At 41.5% G+C, this 19,880-nt stretch overlaps 1 protein-coding gene across 10 annotated transcripts in view; it reads right to left on the reverse strand.

Annotated features, from left to right (window-relative positions):
• sobpa (sine oculis binding protein homolog (Drosophila) a) overlaps nt 1-19,880 on the reverse strand; it is a 338,847-nt gene that overhangs the window by 48,384 nt on the left and 270,583 nt on the right. The window lies entirely within an intron of this gene.

Genomic DNA, 19,880 nt, shown 5'->3' on the forward strand with positions numbered 1-19,880 from the left:
ATTAAGGCCACTGTTTCTCAATAGGCCTACAGAAAGGCTAGAAGCATCAGAGTACTGAGTTTTGAGTGGAATGCGGAGCTGAAGTAGCCAGCAGTTGTATCAGGCTGATCTCTCCATTTCCCAAAATCTAGAACCTAGCTTTGGCTACACTGAGGGTGTGGGTCAGGGGAGAGGTGAAAATCTTGTAATACCCATAGCAACAGCTGCCAGTTACAGAGGTGATTTGTCTATCACAGTAAGTTACCACCTAGTCCCCATTTCTACGTTTATCCCCACTGACAGGTTCCAAAATGATAATATTGAGAAAGTATATGTTTAACAAATTGAATCTGTTATGATCCCAGATAATGGTATAACTGGACAAATCAGATCCCAGAATGAAACCTGTCTTGATAGACCACATTTTGTCTTTGTTTAGTTATTTCACATGGTGGTTAGTTACGGAAGTTTCCATATAAAGCTGCAGATTTCCTCAACAAAAGCGTGGAGGTTTATTATACAAAAGAAGAATTTAAAAATAAAGCTATCTAAAAATGAATGATATTTATCAAGATGTCAAGGACAAAACAAAGTTTCAACATTAGGAACAAAAACAATGTTTCAAAATGTTTCCTGACACTATGCATTACGGAGACTCAAGTCCAGAAAAATTACACCCCATCTTGACTCTACATTTTCATTTAGCTGACTCCCTAGAATTTTGTTTCCATGGATTGTGGAGTCAACTTATTAAGTCCATTCTAAGTCTGCTGAATGAACTTTTCACAAGCCTGAGAGACTAACCCTTCTCACCTTTAATAAGTTGTAGATTTCGAACCACATCCTCTTAGTTTGGAAGCTTTACAAACTAAATTCTTCTTCTCAGGTGACTGGTTCCCATAACTACCCTGAACTCCTTCAATGAGTTAAACTAAATTTGTTTCTGAATTCAACCCTGAATTAAATTAAAAGCTTGCTCAATCCTAGATTTCTCTGAATTGAAAAGAAAGCTAATGACCTTTAATGTTCAAACTACCTGTCATAAGCCCCATAGAATAAGCATCTTTCCATTAACACCAAAGGGATCTGCAGTCACTTTTTCTGATAAATGCTAAATTTAGTCACTGTTCAGGAAAGACCTCTGACCTTTTTCTGTAGAAAACCTTTCATACAAGTAACCAACACCCATTTGCCTCTATTTTGAAATCCAAATTGCAAAAAAACTTCGATATAACTTACACAGCTTCATTATCACAAAGAGACCATACAATTTTACTGCATCACATGACCTTCTTTGCAAGTACTGCTGAATTTGCACTATAGAAATAACTCAACCCAGGCTCTGACAATATCATTACAGCTCACTTCTCAATATAGCATTCAGGACAAACCAATCAATGTGTATGTTGAGATGGAGATGGTTTGACAGCTTAGATGACATTATTCACCTTCTTTATTTATATATTGTTTCTCAGTGTAAATTGTTCTCATATTTCATTAGTCAGCAGGCATTGACTCCTCACAGATGCAGCATCAGGATGAAGTGATGAAATGAGAGGAATAGGAATGGCACAATCAGCTGTACCTCTGGCTGCCTTGAAGGTAATGCCGTTACACCTTGGATATGTCCTGTTGCCATGGCTTCTTCCTTTCTACAGCTGGATACAACAATTTCTCTGGGTTGCTCCCCATGATATTTCTAACAGTGGTGCTGAATAACATCAATTATTACAATGCTGAAGGCCAAGGATCAGTCACTACCCAATGCAAGGGCTACTAAAGATTACCACAATTTTATGACCTTGCAAATTTGGAGCTTTGAAAATTCAATTAATAATGCAGTCACTGCTTGCAACGCAATGCAAAACAAAGGTCCTGCCTCTTTATTGGCCATAATGCATGGTTTATAAACCATTATGGCATGTTTAAGTTACACATAGACCCACATCATTATTTAATTCTTTGCAAAACACTATTCTCCATAAATAAATAAAACAAATAAATAAAGTCCACATATAGGTAGGATTACACAGACTTATCATTTATGAAGTCAATATATGTTATCCACAAAAAAATACATGCTTGTATTTGCAGTTGTTTCTTGATGTCAATGGAAGTTTATTCAACTGCATAAAACATGGTATTAATTAGGTAGTGTGATTTTAAAAGTATTAGTTTCATTAATCACTTCCCCATGTACACAATATACCACTCTCACAATGGAGGGACAGGAAGGGAGGGTGACTGTGATCTAGTAGACATACAGCTGAGGACGGCCATTTAGCAAACCTGAGTTCATACACAAAAATAAAAGCCTACATTTTCCCAGAAGCAACTTGCAACAGCTTCTTTACTGTTAGTTGAGTTTTCGCCCTCATGGCCAGACACAGGCCTTGGCTGCAGGTGGTGGTATCACAGACTCAGAGTCACACAGCACAGAAACAGACCCTCTGTCCAACTCATCTGCACCAACCAGATATCCTAAACTGATCTGGTCCCATTTGCCAGCATTTGGCCCATATCCCTCTTAAACCCTTTCTATTCATTATCCAGGTGCCTTTTAAATGTTGTAGTTGTACTCACCTTCACCACTTTCTCCAGCAGCTCATTTCCAACATGCACTACTGTTTGTGTAAACAAGTTACCCTTCATATCCCTTCTAAATATTTCCTCTCTCACCTTAAACCTATGCCCTCTAGTTTTGGATTCCCCACCCCGGGGAAAAGACCTTAGCTATTCACCGCATCTATGCTTCTCATGGTTTTATAAACCTCTATAAGGTCACCACACAGTCTCCGATGCTCCAGGGATAAAAACCCCAGCCTATTCAGCCTCTCCCTATAAGCTCAAACCCTCCAACCCTGGTAACATCCTTGCAAATCTTTTCTGAACCCTTTCAAGTTTAAGTACGTTCTTCCTCTGCCAGGGAGACTATAACTGGACGTAACTGTAATTCCTTGTTTCACTGATGTGCAGCGTAAGTATTGCTGCCAAAAATACATGTTCGATAGTAGCTTTTCAGAAGTGGAACAACAATATTTGTTACTGTTTGGCTTCAAAGGATTCTGTATATTACTGTCAGTGAGAACCATCATTAACATTTTATTCTGGAGGGTATGGAGGATGGTGATGAATTTCACTGAGTAAATGGCTTTTGACAGAATCATCCAAAGTACTTCCTGTTTGACCACTACCTTAGTCACGAGTTCAAAGAGTTCAATACAGTTTGTCAGGCACCTGGCACGCTTACATGCCTCTCTCTGGTTAACTAAAAATGTTCACGTTGGTCAAGGTGACCTGGAGGCGATGGGTTTGGAATGAATATTCATGCGCAGCGATTCTCCAAAAATGGAAACAGAAATCAACACTGCCTCTCCCTCCACCTTTCTTCCTCAGGCAGCTCAGCAAATTTGGCACGTCCATAAGGACCCTCACCGACTTTTACTGATACACCACAGAGAGCATTCTATCCGGGAACGTAACAGCCTGGAATGGTAACTGCTCTGCCCAGGACAGTAAGAAACTACAGAATGTGGTGTGCACGGCCCAGACCGTCGCAGAAGCCAACCACCCATCCATGGGCTCCATTTACAATTCTTGTTGCTGCAGAAAGGCTACCAACATCATCAAAAACCACTCCCACCCCAGTAATGTTGTCTTACAACCTCTTCTGCTGGGTAGTAAACACAGAAGCTTGAACACACGCACCAATAGGTTCAAGAACAGCTTCTCCTCTGCCATTATTATACTGATGAATGAACTCTCTAACTTCAAATAAAGATCTTGCTAATGTTGAATGGCTTCATGCACCTCCTGAGTGGTGTAGTCTGTATACCTCACTCTGTCCAAGCACCCTATGATCTATGTGTCCTTGCATATTACGGTTTCACTGTACTCGGGTATATGTGACAATAAATCAAATCAGATTGTATCAAACCCTCATATCCCACCCTGCTGCACCTCTGTTCCCAACCCCCCCCCCACCACCTCCGGAGCCTTACATCTCTGCCCCCCACTGCCCCTGCACCCCACTTCCTCTCCAGGAGTGGGATTGGAACATGTTCCAGGAAGAAGCAGACAGCCTTCAGGCCATCCTGATAAAAAATGGATGTGTAGCTCTTCCATGATGATGATGAGGTGGCCGAGGTGGAGAGAAAAGGATGTGGAAGTTCACATGACTTGAAGCAGCTTCAAGCTAACTATTCTTCAATGGTAAAGTGCTATTTAGATCAGCTATCCTCAGGCTTGCTACACTTGTTGGCCTCTGACTTACACAACCTACTTAAACTCAGCAAAATGAAATAAGCCAGTAGAAACAGACAGCCAATACAATTACCATCTCTAAAATAAGCAATCAAAAAAAAACACTCCAGGACACCGTCAATTTTGCACAGAGTAATTTCTCAACCAGCAGTCGATTAGCACTTGCAAACAGAAATGCAAAGCTAGCTAGCAGTTAGCTTGCTGAAAATTATAATTCAGTGATTTTTCACACTCACTGCTTGCACTTCAGGGCAAACTACACTCAGCTGCATTTCACATTCCTTTTTAGCTGTACACCAATTATTACACATACAAATTCACTGTCTTTACACAAGTAATTTTTGAGGACGGTTGACAATAAGATCAGTTTTACAATTTTTGTAACTTTCCTGATAATCTTCTGCTCATTGCAAAAGTCAATAGTCAAGCATGCACTTTCTATGAATTGAAACTTGATATAATCAATGAGAAAATATGCTGCAGGGCAAGCGATGAATATGAATACTGTACAGATTTATATACTGAAAATTATATGGATCATTTGCCATATCCTGCTGATTTTTATGATGATGTAAAAACCACGCTGGCAAACCATGCAACTTGAACTATCACATCATGTTTAAGAGTAAGTGTTATGGATGGAGAAACTGGAGTAGGCCTTTCAGCCTGCTTTGCCATTCAATAAAACATGTCTGATCTGGTTATTGACTCAACTATTTTTTTTGTCTGCCCGCCCCAATAACCCTAGACTTCATTGCCTATCAAAAAATCTATGTAACCCCACCTTGCATAAATTCAGTAACTCAATCTCTACAGCTTTCTAGGGAAGAGAGTTCCACAGGCAAATAACTGTCAGAGCGAAACAGTTCTTCTCATCTCACCTTAAAGAGGAGATCTCTACTAATAAAAGGTATCCCCGCTCATTCTAATTTGCCCTACAAGAAGAACCATCCTCCTAGTATCATCCCTCTCAAGTCCCCTCAGGATTTTCTATGTTTCAATTAAGTCACCTCTCAGTCTTCTAAACTTTAATGGGTATGGCCCAACCTGTGCAAGTTTTCTTCATAAGATAAACCCTTCATCTTAGGAGTGAGACACGTGAACCCTCCCTGAACCACTTCTACTGCAATTAAATCCCTTTTCAAATAGGGAGGCCAAAACTATACACAGTATTCCAGTTCACCAAGCGGTCTCGTCAAGGCCCTGTGCAGCTGCAGTATAATTTCCATACTTTCCATTCCCCTTCCGAGAAATCCCAATATTCCACCTGCCTTCGAAATCATTTACAAGACCAGCACACTAACTTCTTATAATTCATATATCAGAAAATCCATTTATGTTCATACCATGAGTACTGTAATCTTCCTCATTTAAGTAGGATATCGCTTTTCCCTTCTTCCTGCCGAAGTGGGAAAGTCCTATTTTCCCATATTGTGTTCCATCAGTCAAATCCTTGCCTACTTCCTTAATCCTTCTTTATCCCTTTAGATACCTTCTACCTCCTCTTGACAACTTTCTTTCCTACTTTTCTCTGTGTAATTGTCAACTTTGAACCCTTCATCCATGTCATTGATATAGTTTGTAAACAGCTGAGGCCCCAGCACTAATCCTTGTGGCACTCCATTGGGTACAGTTTGACTACCTGATAAGTGCACATTTATCCCTAATCTGTGTTAGATAACCAATTCCTCATCCATGCTAATATGTTCCCCATACACGAGGTGCTCTTATCTGATGCACTAACCCCTGATGTGGCATATTATCAAATGCCTTCTAGAAATCCAAATGCACCACATCCACAGATTCACTCTTCGCTACCTTGCTTATTACTTCCTCAAATATTTTTAACCGATTAGTAAAGCATGACTTTCCTCAGGCTTCTGCAAGCCAAACCAGCTGTCACTGCTCACTAGCTAAATGCAAAGGTTTTATTGCCTGAGGAGGTATTTTTTGTAATTTTTGAATGACATACCAAAATAAAAAAATAAATTTTCAGAGCCCTGATTCATACAGCAGCACAGCCAACTAGATTTCACTAACTACATGTATATTTACGTAACATTTGAATTCATAGGCATCCTTCACAATCAAACAGGACCATCTCACATCGGTTTATAGTGACAAATGACAGTTTCAGTTAACCTGCAAGATCCTACTTCGATGATACACTTCCTTTGTGCTCCTACCAGCTGCACACTCACATTAAACAGCAGGGGCTTCAGATTGCATCTTCATCCATGTTTGGGAAAACATGACCTGTGCACTTTATAGCTTGGGCGCTGAAGTCTTGTGACTTTACATTGGACTTCTGTCTCTTAACACAGTGACTGGGTTCACAGAGCATTTCATGAACTCTGATACAGTGCTAGAGGAGAGTGGGTGTTGAGGTCACACAATCCTCTGAGAGAAAGATGTTACTCCCGATTTCTGCCCTAAAAGAGAAACCATTAATTTTCCAATTGAGCTGTCCAGTTTTGGATTCAGTCAAACAGCAGAACATCCTTCCCATGTTGACTTAGTCAAGACAATTCAGGATCTTATACATTTCAGTCAAGTCACACCTCAGTCTTCTAAACTCCAGAGAAAACTAGCCCAGCGTGTCCGGTCTGTCCTCTTAGGATCCCCCGACTCATTGAAAATATTAAGCCGGTAAACCTCTTCTGAACCATTCCCAGTGCATTTACAACCTTCCTTAATTAAAGAGACCAATATTGCACCCAATGTACTCTCACTAATGCCTCATAAAACTGAGGCATAACATTAAAATAAAGAACTATGGGTGCTGGAGATTTGAAACAAAAACAGAAATTGCTGGGCAAACTCAGCAGGATGGTAGCATCTGTGGAGAAAGCAAAGTTAATGTTTCGAGTCCTGTGACTCTTCATTGGAAATGTGAGCAGCTGGGAAAAAGTAATATTTATTTATGCTGAAGATGAAGCTGGGGCAAGGAGTGGGAAGGGGAAAGGTAAGTGGATAGGTGGAGATGGAGCCCAGCACCGAGCAGTCTCATGTTCACAGTCTATCTCAGACTTGCCCTTCAGACAAACCGTTTCATAGTGCTCCACTCAATTGCATCACACCACATATTATTACCAAAGCACTGTACCTCACATTGGCTTTTTCTTCCCTTTTACTAATTCACAGGATGTAGGTCTAATTGCCATTGAACTGAGTGGCTTGCTGGGCCATTTCACAGGGCTGTTTAAGAGTAAACTACATTGTTATGGGACTGAGGGCACATGCAGGCCTGACTGTTGTTGGACCTTATTGAACCAAAATATCAATGATAGTCTACCACATATTTCAAACTTTTGTTAAAACATCATTGTGAGATTTGAACCCATGTCCCCACAGAAATAGGCAGAGATAAATAATGTCCAGTGACATTACCACTGTGCCACTGTTTCCTCATGGGGGAGGTCAGAAGTGCAGCTATGAGTTGAAAAGAATGCTTGGCTGCACTAACACAGGCTTGTGTTGAATATCTGGTTCAGTAACTTCCCTGGCAGTCACTTATTGTGGAAAATTTTCCCATCAGTGTCTTGGCCTTGCTATGCTTATAAAGTCACAGAGTGATTAGCCCACTGAGTCAGTTTGATCATTGTAATGCATAACCCATCAAGCAACCATCCATAAAGATATCTCTTTAAATCATCTGCGAGTACAGCAACAAAATAGTCCCGGTAGAAACTGACTCAGTTCCTTGTGATCTGTTATAGAAGCAGCTTTTTGTGAATTATTTTTGGAAATTATTGCACCTTTCTAATATTTTAAGTATATCGTCTGGTCTTTAAGTGATTGCAGCAATATCCCAGCTTATAAACAAGTATCCCGCATATGGTGATAATGGGAACTGCAGATGCTGGAGAATCCAAGATAATGAAATGTGAGGCTGGATGAACACAGCAGGCCCAGCAGCATCTCAGGAGCACAAAAGCTGACGTTTCGGGCCTAGTCATCCTGATGAAGGGTCTAGGCCCGAAACGTCAGCTTTTGTGCTCCTCAGATGCTGCTGGGCCTGCTGTGTTCATCCAGCCTCACATTTCATTATCCCGCATATGGTATTGTGCAGCAGTTCAGAACCCACTCAGAACCCTTTTTTGCCATTACCTTTTGCAAAATTTGAAATTAGACTGGATTTAGTAACAGCAGTAGATCATTCAGCCCCTCTAGTCTGTCTTGCCATTCAGTGTGATTGTGGCTGATTGAAGATCTCAGCTTCATTTACTCAACTTAAAATCATCTCCTTTAATACTTTTATCTAACAAAAACCTATCAATCTCAGTATAACAGTGAAGAATTATGTGCTGGACCCTCAAGCAATAATCTAGTAACTACTCAATGTAATGGTTCACTGTTGGCTTTGCAGCATGATATCGCAGGTTTCTCTGCTTGTTCAAATTCATGTTGGTGTTTCGCTTTCTTTTTCTGCTCCTCTGACAGAGCCCTTTCCTCATTGATCCCGCTCCCGTGATGCCACATTTGCTTCTTTTTATCCTTGTGTTGGTTCTGTGCCTCCTTCAGTTTATGTAGCTCCTTTGCAATCACTCGTTAAGCACTTTTAACTGTACACTCTTCCTTGTCTTTGACCTCAACAAACAATTCTAGCTTGCAAACCCGAAGTTTTTTGATCTAGGTGGAGATAATTAATTACATTTAATACATTATTCATCAGGACTTTTTTTAATCCATAGATCATACTTTTGAGACTGTAAGCCATTGTGAGTCAATTGCTTTCTCAGCACGCCTTACTTAAATGCTCACTGCAAGTGTTAGTCTGCAGAGGTAAGATTTGTTGCTGTTGATTACAATTTGTACCCAATATTTCTGGGATATCATGCTGTAAAGCCAACATTATATTATTAGGTATGAGCTGGGTGGCATATAGAGGGCCTGGGATGGACGGGGTTAACAGAGGACCCCAACAGCCAAGCTCCAGAAGAGGACTGCTCTGATCATGCCCAGGGCTGGAGACCTAGGTCAGGAGCAGCACCAGGGCTTGTGTTTTCTGTCCATGATTCGCTGAATATCGGCTGCCTCTCCATTTTTATTGAATTTGTGGGTGAGACATTCCTGTTCACATTTCCTGTGTTCATCAAAAACACTTGAGCAATTCCTATTTTAATCTATTCACACACTGGTCACTCAAATGGTTTCTGTAGACGCTGGAATGAGAAAGGTCAAGGAGTGTACCTCTTTACAGAAATGTCACAGTGAAGACTGAGATAGATTTGTTATCAGAATGTGAAGAAATCAGCTCCGACCTCATAGTTCCCATTTATACAGGTTTGTGAAAGGAAGTCCATTAACAGCAAACACTGCTGTTAAAGGCAAGTCACATCTGAGAAGTTATATTGAGGCTTTTGAAGATCATTTGGAAAGATGAAAAGCATGTGACATGTGCACTAAAACTGGATTTCAAGAAAACATAAGTGATTTGTTTGACAAGACGTTTGTTCAAACAATTGAAGTTTATGATTTGAACAGTGTGAATTTGTAATTGATAGATAAACTAGAAATAAAGATTTAAGGTCAATGGATATAAGCAAAATAATGGCTACCATTGGTGCTGGAAATCTAAAGTAAGAACACACAGTACTAGAGACATCCATTAGGTCCAGAACCATCTGTGGAGAGGGACGAAGAGTTAACATTCCAATTTCTTTAGAACTGAAGAAGGCTAGAAAATTATGGTTTTGGTGCTGTAGGCCAAGGGGGAGGAGGAGCAAGTGTTGAGATGGTGAGCAATGCCTAGAGTGAAGGATTAAGGGAGTTCTGCTTGTTGCAAAGGAGTGATAGAGATGTGCAGTATATCTGAATGGTAGATTTGAACAGGAGAAGATGGGTCAGCTTTGCTGAGAGCAAAGCAAACAAGATGCAGGGATAATCGAAAAGGGGGACCGTGTTCATGCTCTGAAGTTGCTGATTAATGTTGAGTCTCGAAAGCTGCAAAGTGCTGCGGTTGGTTCACTCGCTGAGCTGGTTTGTTAGTTCACAGACATTTCATTACCCTGCGGGGTATCCAATGTAATATACTAGATCCCTTGCGAAGACTGCGACAAACGTTACATTGGACAGACAGGAAGGAAACTGGACACAAGAATACATGAACGCCAACTAGCAAAAAAAGACATGACCAATACTCACTCGTCTCCATTCACACGGGTAAGGAGAATCACCAGTTCGAATGGGACAAGATCAGGATCCTAGGATAGGCCAAACAGAGACAAGCACAGGAATTTCTAGAGGGCTGGTTCTCCACCAAGAAGGCCATCAATAAACATGTAGAATTAGATCCTGTATATACACCACTGTGAAGAAAAACCGGAAATGAGGTAACCAATTCCAATGGACCCCAGCGTTTAAATATCAGGCGGGAAAACACAACAGCGCTTCATCAGAGGCAGCACTGATGATGTTACCCAGCAGGGCAATGAAACATCTGCAAACCAATAAACCAGCTCAGTAAGCAAACCAACCACAACATCCTCAACCCGAGCTACAAATCTACTCAAGAGTCTTAGCTGCAAAGTGCCTTTGTAGAAAATGAGGTGTGGTTCCTCCACCTGTGTTGAGCTTTGCTAGAACACTGCAGCAGGCTTAGGATGGAACTGTTGGTGTGGCCACAAGATGGTTCATGGAAATGGCAAGCAACAGGAAGGTTGGGAGTTTGTTCTTATGGACAGTGCAGAATTGTTCTGCTATGCAGTCACCCAGTTTTTGTTTGGTCTTGCCAACCTATAGCAGACTGCCCATTGAGGGTACTCCTTGCCTTTGGTGCCAATGTTACTCTAAACCTCTCTCACCCCTATTCCCATCATCAGTCACTAGCATCCAACAATGACACAAGGCCTGCAGCAAACACCCCATCCCAATTCACAGAGCTCTGATTTCTCATTGGTGACAGTTCTCACTGGGCAGTAGGTCTACCGCTACAGTGCTTGATCTCAGGGGATAAAAAAAATGCTCACTGTGCAATTGAGTGGAACTAAATATATAGGCCTTTCTCAAAGGAGGTGACATAGAGTGGGTGTGAAAGGCCATCATCTTTTTTTAATACTGCCTCTTCTTTAACTAAAAAATACAACTAACTGAATTGATTTTTAAAAAATCTAATCAGCCTCAATAGCTTTTTGTGGAATAATCACAAATTTCCACTACCCCACATGTGCAAAAATGGTCTCTGGCAACATCCCTTGTTATACTTATCAGTAAATTTCGGGCTGTCACACCAGTTTCACTCTATCTACCCTATCAATTCCTTTAATGAGCTTAAACAATTTAGTTTTATCTGTATCCAGAAGCGCTTTACCACACCACTGAACATGTTCTTGTCCCCATCACTTGTGTTGTCTTTTTCTCTCTTTGTCCTGCACCACCAAATCACTTCTGTTTACAAAGAATTACCTATTTAGATACAAAATCTGTCAGGGGCAGTGCAATAGCAGCAATAAAATGTAGGGATAGAGGAAGGGGTTGTAGAACACCAATGAACCAGTTGGGTTTTCTCAAAAATCAACAATGGTTTCATAGTTATCATTAGATTTTGTTTTTAATTCAAATTCCATCATCATGGATTTCAAACCCAGGTCTTCAGAACATTACCTTGGTCTCTGGATTAGTATTAATATAATTAATACATTAGTAATAATATAATTGGGCTATTGACTCCTTATAAACACTTCAGTATCTTATAGTAACCCATTTTCTAATCAACTTGTTCAGAAATGTTATTACACACCTCTGGAGTAGATGGGTCTTGAACCCAGGCCTCCCAGTTCAGTGATTGAACCACAAGAGCCCTAAATGACAAGCTCCACCCACTTCTACAAGCAAGTAGGGGCAGCACCCCTTGTGCAGGGAGAATGAGAGAGCTCTGCTAAACACTACAGTTTGATTACCCACTTCATACACTACACCTGAGGAAATACCAAAGAATCGAGGGTTGTAAAGGTTTCTCTGATGTTGGGACTCACTGATTTGCTGTTTCTCTCACCCTTTCCCCATACAAATGTTCATTCTCCTTTATGTTGCCTTCCACCCCAGCAATTCTCTACTGCTCCACTCATTCAGTCACACAGGCAGCAAATCATTTTAACTGAAGCAAATGGAGAATTTTGCAGGTGTTTTATTGGAACTAATCACTTGCCTTAATCGTGGACCTTCCCAGTTACAGCATATCCCTGGAATGCAGATTATATGAGACTGGGGAACCAAATGGAAATTAAGAAAGAAGGTTCACAGAACAGTGTATGAGCCTGTGTTGGAGTCACGGAATATTAACATTTAAGTTGCTAAAGTTTTCTTTTGGTCTTTAATGTATATAATAACACTTGAACCAAGATGAATAAATCCCGCGGCAGTTTTGCTGGTATATTTTTAGTAGTCTTGTGAAGGAATCTCAGGTGGGGTTAGATTTGATTCAAACTAGTTTGCCTGACCACATCTAATACTGTACTTCAGCTGTTGCCCCAGCCTGTATCATTGTGCAAAGCCATTATGATTCATGAGGTTCTGTTTTTATTTCATTTATAAAAGTTGTCATTATTCTGAATTACAGTATTAAATTACAGCAGCCTCTAAAATAATGGAAAATGCAGTGAAGTGTCAGAATTCCGGGTTTTCAGTGAGGGTGAAGCAATCTGGAGAATGGCAGACAGATTTGAATGAGAATCTCCCTCCTGCTGCTATTCAAAAATAGCTATGGGGAGTTAGTTAATGACACTCCCACCCCACACCCCAAGGCAAGTTTGACAACTGTGGGGTATTTAATTGGAAAGCAGGTTAGCAGGTAAGGACCCCATCACTTTGCTGCCATAGTCCTGATTACTTTCATGGAGGGAAGGCTAGAGGATGGTCTTCTTATTCCACTGTAAATTGTATCCAAGGGCCTCAGCCCACCACCACTGGAGTTCACCCAGCAATGTGTGAGGCTGTCACTCTGCAGGAAGGCCAAATAGCAAACAATGTTCAGTTTGCTGGTGGCTTTCCTGTAGAAACCCTAATGTATAAAAGGGAGGAGGGGGATTGGGGGAGCAAAGGGATACCCATTGTCTTTGGTGCTGAGCCCCTTCTCTCCCCTACAAATTGCTTCCCAACATCGCCCACCTATGACTGGGTACATGGTGATGCAGGGTAGATGCATCCACTGCCTCCCAGTGACGCTGCTGAGCAACGGAGAGCTGCTGACCTGTGATTGGTTTGCAGAGTGGACCTCCAGCCCTGACATTTCTGATCCTGTGGAAGGCATTAAAGATGCCCAGTTACGTGCCAGAGCTGTACTTAATCCAATGGGCCTTCACAAAGAGATAGTGCTGTGCTCTCCCTACCTCTCCAGCTGGTGGGCAAGACACCATCACCTTCATTAAGCACCGCTATTGTAGGACCTTTTTAGTAAGCTAAAAGACCCTTCCAATGCACATGTTACCCTATCTCGCATTTTATTATGGAGGAACAGACTGTAAATTTCAGAAGAGGCTGAGATGCAAGTTGCAGCTTCTTCAGATCAAAAACAGCCATCTGGGTCAGAGAGAAGCAGCAGTGATCTGCTTGGTTCCAATAAACCAGTCTGGGCTCCTGCTGTACTGGGCTCCAGGCTGGGTCAAATCAACCATCTCAATGAGCTAGCTTCCTCCCACCTCAAATCTAACTACAGACTCCCATCTTGTTGTGGTAGACAATTCTAGGTTTACTCCAACTTAATTACAAGATCAGTTACTGCAGTAAGGATGGATGATCTCTTGGAAGGGTCTTCATATGAGGCTTAGTGGGTCATTTTAGAAATAAAATGAGGGCACTCACACTGCTGTAAGTCAATGGGCAACAGAGGATAATTATTTTAGGGGATTTCAACGTCCCCAACACTGAATTGGGATAGTTATAGAGTAAAGGGTTTTGAGAGGGCAGGTTTCCTGAAATGTTTTCAGGAGAAATTTAGATAATTTAGATTAGAAGATTATGGTCAGCATGGATTAGTTGGACCGAAGGGTCTGTTGCCACACTATTATTCTATGAGAGTTTTTTTTATATCAACATGTAGAAGTTCCAAAGATGGTGCAGTGCTGGGCCTGAATCTGGAGAACGAAGCCAGACAATGTTTTGACCTCAAGGCTATGGCCCCAGTCTTTTTGAGGCAATGACATTCTTCTGGTTTGGTGTCAAGCCTTGAGGTGGTGGGCTGTCGGGGTACAGCTCCTTTCCCAGCACCTGCCCTCCACACAGAGTCTAGAGGAGCCTGTCCCTCAGAATGAGGCAGTCCCTCAGAAACTATCGAGCAGCTATTGGAGATACTCCACCAGCTGACCATCAGTGGCACACAGCAGGAGAAAACTTCTCTTCCCAGTATCATCACCAACTAAAGTGTTCTTCACTCTTGGAAACATACACCCCATGTCCCGTTTAGCTGATGACCTTCATTCCACAAAGAAAGTGGCCAACATGCTCAGGATAGTATAATTTACTGGAGGAGACTGGCAACACTTCAGTGTCATAAACGCTTAATGCATCAGCGACCAGCCTTGTTCCTCTGGGAACTAGTTTGAAATCCAACTCGGGCAAACTGGTTGAAAATCTACTGCAGCTGTTAGCTGAAAGGGCCCTAAGTGAAAGCTCAATCTTGTTTCAAATGTACGCCGGTTTCCGGCACAAATTATCCCTCATTCAGCATTAACTGGTGACCTCACTCTGTACGATAACAAGTTGGTGTGGAGGCAGAAACAAAATACCACGTTGGTCTAACACAGGGTACACTCCTGAGGTTAAGGCTGAGACAGAGTTGATTTTGTATCATTAACTGACCTGGCAAGGTTTAGTGTTGATTACTCGGAGTCTGCAGTGGGAAGAGTTCCATTCCTCACCTCAATGAGCACAAAATGTAACACAAGCCTGCAGTCTGATGAGGCACCCTGAAGGTCTGCAGGGCAGCTTGCAGCAGATGGTAAAACTACAGGCAATCTCACCTGTGAAACATAGGTAACCTCCTACATTCCCTCTAAATTGTGTGGCCATGCAGAAACTCCAGACAGTGATCCCTTTACAATGTGCGAGAACACTGCAGTTTTGGAGGAATTGCACAATGTAGTTTTGGAGGAATTGCACAATGTAACACAAGGGCTGTGCACTATGAAAGGTATTAGAAGAAGGAGATTGGCACCTTCACCTTGTAAGATTGTGTGAAGGGGACTATTGGAAAAAACTAATGCAGAAAATGCAAATAAAAACACCCAACCCAAGAAGAAAATCTGTGTTATTAAGTAAAAATGCCCATAACTAGTAAAGTAATTACTTTTAAATAAAATTTCTGCAACAATCATGTTCCGTGAAGAAACCCATTTAAGAAATTCACATGTACTTCTTTTATAGCAATGTGACAGCTGTTAAGCTATAAAGTATCAATAAAAGCAATCATTCTGGCAATTAATGTTTCATTTACACATGTAACTTTCAAGGCTCGCAGTGCAGCCTGTCCTGCTTTCCCCTTCCCAGCCTCATACCTCTCACTACACATTGCAAAGCTTCACCCTGACTCTCATTGAATTATGTTTTCAGACTGCAGGTGGAGCTCTGGTCTGGGAGCAAAAGTTTGGAAAGTTTGTCTTCAAAATATTCAGGGAAGGACCAGGCTGATAAGGTTTGATGAGTTTCCACATATGTAGCATAAAGATCAGCATCAACCTGTTGGGCTGAAAGGTCTGTTTCCATACTGTAAACTCTATAAAAGAAAACGTGTCCTGTAAAGTATGATCATAGTGCAGTCATGGTTACTGAATTACGAGTATACCTAGTGCTAAAGAATTCTCTGATTAACTTTAAAGACATACTTTGAAAAGCTACAGAAAATTGTCAAGTAAGGAACCTCAGAGTGACACATACATAGTCTCTGAAGCACAAAGACAGACACAAAACCAAATTTGCTTCTGAAGGCAGTCACAGGAGAATTTAATACTTGTTAAATGCATGAATTTGTGGAGTCGTTTTGGCAATTTTACAGTACTGAAGTTCTTGAAGTTTACTTCAACAAAAACCCCACAATGGATCACAGTCAAGGATTCTGCATTCAGAAAGTAAGATCTGTTACTGAGTATTAATGTTCTTCTTTGTTTCAAAACGGTCATTGGCCTTACTTGTTTCATCTGACACAGATGGAGCCTGACCAGCTGTGTATGTTCAGGCATTTTCTGTCTTTATTTCAGATTTGTAGAATCTGTAGAACTTTATTTTTGATGAACATTTCATCTGTCTCAACAAATTTTTCATGAAATATATGGATACATGGGTCATGATAATATTGTTTACGTAAATGTGTGTGTGTGTTTGTGTGTGTGTGGGTGTGCGCGCGTGCACGTGCATGTGTTTAGGATGAGGGGATAAATAGTTATGTAAAATAATCCGTCTGTTAATCTGCCACTTCCCTCATGACTCATCCCTATAATGTCCTATTTAGGGGAAAATCGTCACTGTATTTCAATAGATAATTAAAATCAAATTGGGCTTGTTAACAAGTCTATTGATTGAAAGACGCACTGCCTATGCCAAATTACAACTGGGCTTGGACAGTCATGCAGTCGTGGCCAGGTTACTTTTAAAGGCAGTAAGGAAAGGAGGCACCTTATTTGGATAACAAGATATACAGCTGGATGAACACAGATGGGTGCCCTGCATGGAACACCCAGCTATACTTCCTTGCACACCATCTACCTGACAGATCTCAGCCTCTCACCCTGGTCCCAGTGCTCTAGCATTTCTCCCCACCCTGAAACTTCAGCACTTACCCAGGGAAGCCAGGATCTTCCTCAGGCTTTTCTCTTTATTGTCCAGAAAGCTAGGCAGTGAAAGGCAAAATTTAGAGGCAGCTAAAATTTTTTATGTACTGGAATACACAAGAACACGTCCCTTCTAACCCTATAAGTACAGTTTCACTGCATACTTATTTATGGGGACTCAAGTGAATCTCAAATTTATGCCCACCACTTAATTACCCTCCTCTTGGAGAAGGAAGGTTTGAGCAAGGATAGTCAGGATAGTTTTGTGAGATGGAAGTCAGCCCTAACAAATTTGATTGAATTTTTTGAGGAGGTGACAGGGTATGTAGATGAGAGTAATGCAGTTTATGTAGTCTACTTGGATTTCAACAAAGCCTTTGATAAGGTCCCACATGGGACACTGAAAGAAGGTAAAAGCCGCATGGGATCCAGGGCAACTTGGCAAGATGAATCCAAAATTGGCTTTGTGGTAGGAGACAGCAGGTGATGGTAGATATACACACACATATGCACAATACAGATGAGAATTTGTGGGAGCGATGGTGAGTACATTTGTGGATGGCACAAAGATTGGCTAGGCAGTTAACAGTGAGGAAGAAGATCTGAGGATATAGCATGATACTGGTCACACGGGCAGATCAGTGGCAAATGGAATCTAACCCTGATAAGTGTGAAGTGATGCACTTTGGAAGAAATAACAAGACAAGGGAGTGCTCAATAAATGGTGGGACATTATGCTGCTCAAAGGAACAGAGGGATCCTGCGGTGCTTATCCACAGCTCCCTGAAGGCAGTAGAACAGGTTAATAGGGTAGCTAAGAAGGTATATGGGACACTTGCTTTATCAGTTGTGGCATAGATTTTAAGAGCAGGCAGCATGTTGGAGCTGTACAGAATGTTGGTTAGGCCACAGCTGGAGTACTGTGTACAGTTGTGGTCACCCAGTACAGGAAAGATTTAACTACACTGGAGAGGGTGCAGAGGAGGTTCCCAGGATGTTGCCTGGGATGGAGTATTTTAGCTATGAAGAGAGGCTAGATGGGCTGAGGTTGTTTTCTTCAGAGAGGGCACCTGATTGAGGTCTATAAGATTATGAGGGGCAAGGACAGGGTGAATAGAAAGTAGTTGTTCGCCTTTGTTGAAGGGTCAATAACAAGGGGGTATAATTTCAAGGTGATGGTTGGCAGGTTAAAGGAGATTTGAGGAAGACATTTTCACCCAGAAGGCGATGGGAATCTGGAATGCGGAGCCTGGGAGGATAGCAGAAGTGGGAAACCTTAATACACTTAAAAAGTACATGCATGAACATTTGAAATGGCATGACATTCAAAGCTATGTGCCAAGTGTCAGAGAGTGGAATCAGTGCAGATAGGTTGGTGCAGACTTGATGGCCTGAATGGCCTCTTTTGAGCTGAATGTTGGGTGCATTTACATATAATTAATGTGCAATTGTCAATGATGACGATATGTCACCTGGACGAATGAGAACAGCCAAATGTGCTATAATCGATTTAATAGCTGCATTTATGCTCATAATATAGAAAATATCCAATCAATGCACGTGGGGTCAAAATACATACATAATTATATAGTATTATGTCAGCATTTTGACAGCATTACTCAGATGCTGGACTGTTACCAAAGACAACAGCAACTTACCTTTCTATAGTGTCTTTAGTTTAACGGAACATTCCTAGATGCTTCACAGAAGCAACATAAAACAAAATATCTCAAACAGGCCAAATCAGGAGATATCAATTCTGGTGACTAAACACTTATTCAAAGAGATAGGTTTTAATGAGTTACTTGAAGGAGGAAAGCAAAGTACAGAGGCAGAGATTGGAGGGCGGGAACTCCTGAGCTTGTGGCCTAGGTAACTGGAAGCAAGATTGAGAATCTGGAGGAGACTACATGTTGGGCAAGGGAAATTTGGGAGATATTTGAAAAGAAAGATGAGAATTTTTAAAATCAAGATGGCTCTCCGTGAAGCTAGTTTGTTTGGAATTGCTCTTCACGTGCTGGTTCAACATAGCAGCTAGTTTGCTGCAACCACTGATGTGAAAGGAGAATCCTGGTAGAAATGGGTTGTGATATGTCATCGTTACCTGGGGACAGCAAGGGTTACTGTTCCAAAGTATTGATATGCAGCTGGCTTTCTAATTTTCCATCACACTTGTAATCCATGCATCCACGTCATCCTTGAGGTTTATTTGTTCACAGGATGTGGCATTGTTGGCTGCGTCAGCATTTATTACTCATGCCTGAAGAAGAAGGTGGTGAGCTGCGTTCTTGAACATGACAATCCATGGGTTGTAGGTTTGGAACTCTTCCACAAAGAGCAATTGATGCTAGATCAGTTGTTAGCTTTAAATCTGTGATAGATAAACTTTTGTTAAGCAAAGGAATTAAGCAGTAAGGCTGGTTTATGGAGGTAGGCCACAGATTAGTAATAATTTCTAATTCCTATTATCTCTCTATCTAAAGCCTGTGTCCTTCAAGGTGGTACAGGTCAACGGTTTGGAAGGTGCTGTCTAAGGACCCTGATGAGTTGTAGTATGTTGTAGTATGTCTTGCAGATGGTAAACACTGCTAGTACTGCGCATCAGTAGTGGAGGGAGTGAATGTTGGGAGATATCGTGCCTATCACGTGAGCTGCTTTGTCCTGGATGGTGTCAAGCTTTTGTGTGTCATCAGAGCTGCACTCATCCATGCAACAGGCAGAATTCCATCACACTCGACTTGTGCCTTGTACAGGGCAGACAGGCTCTGCGGAAGTTTGTGAGGAAAGAGGGAAATGATTATGGACGGTAAGGGAATTTTCCCATGGCTTCCTCCAGCTAAAACAATTGTTGGAGGGCGTAAGGCTCACAGCCTAGAA

This window comes from Stegostoma tigrinum, chromosome 4 (assembly GCF_030684315.1).
Source record: "Stegostoma tigrinum isolate sSteTig4 chromosome 4, sSteTig4.hap1, whole genome shotgun sequence".
Taxonomy (NCBI): Eukaryota; Metazoa; Chordata; class Chondrichthyes; order Orectolobiformes; family Stegostomatidae; genus Stegostoma; species Stegostoma tigrinum.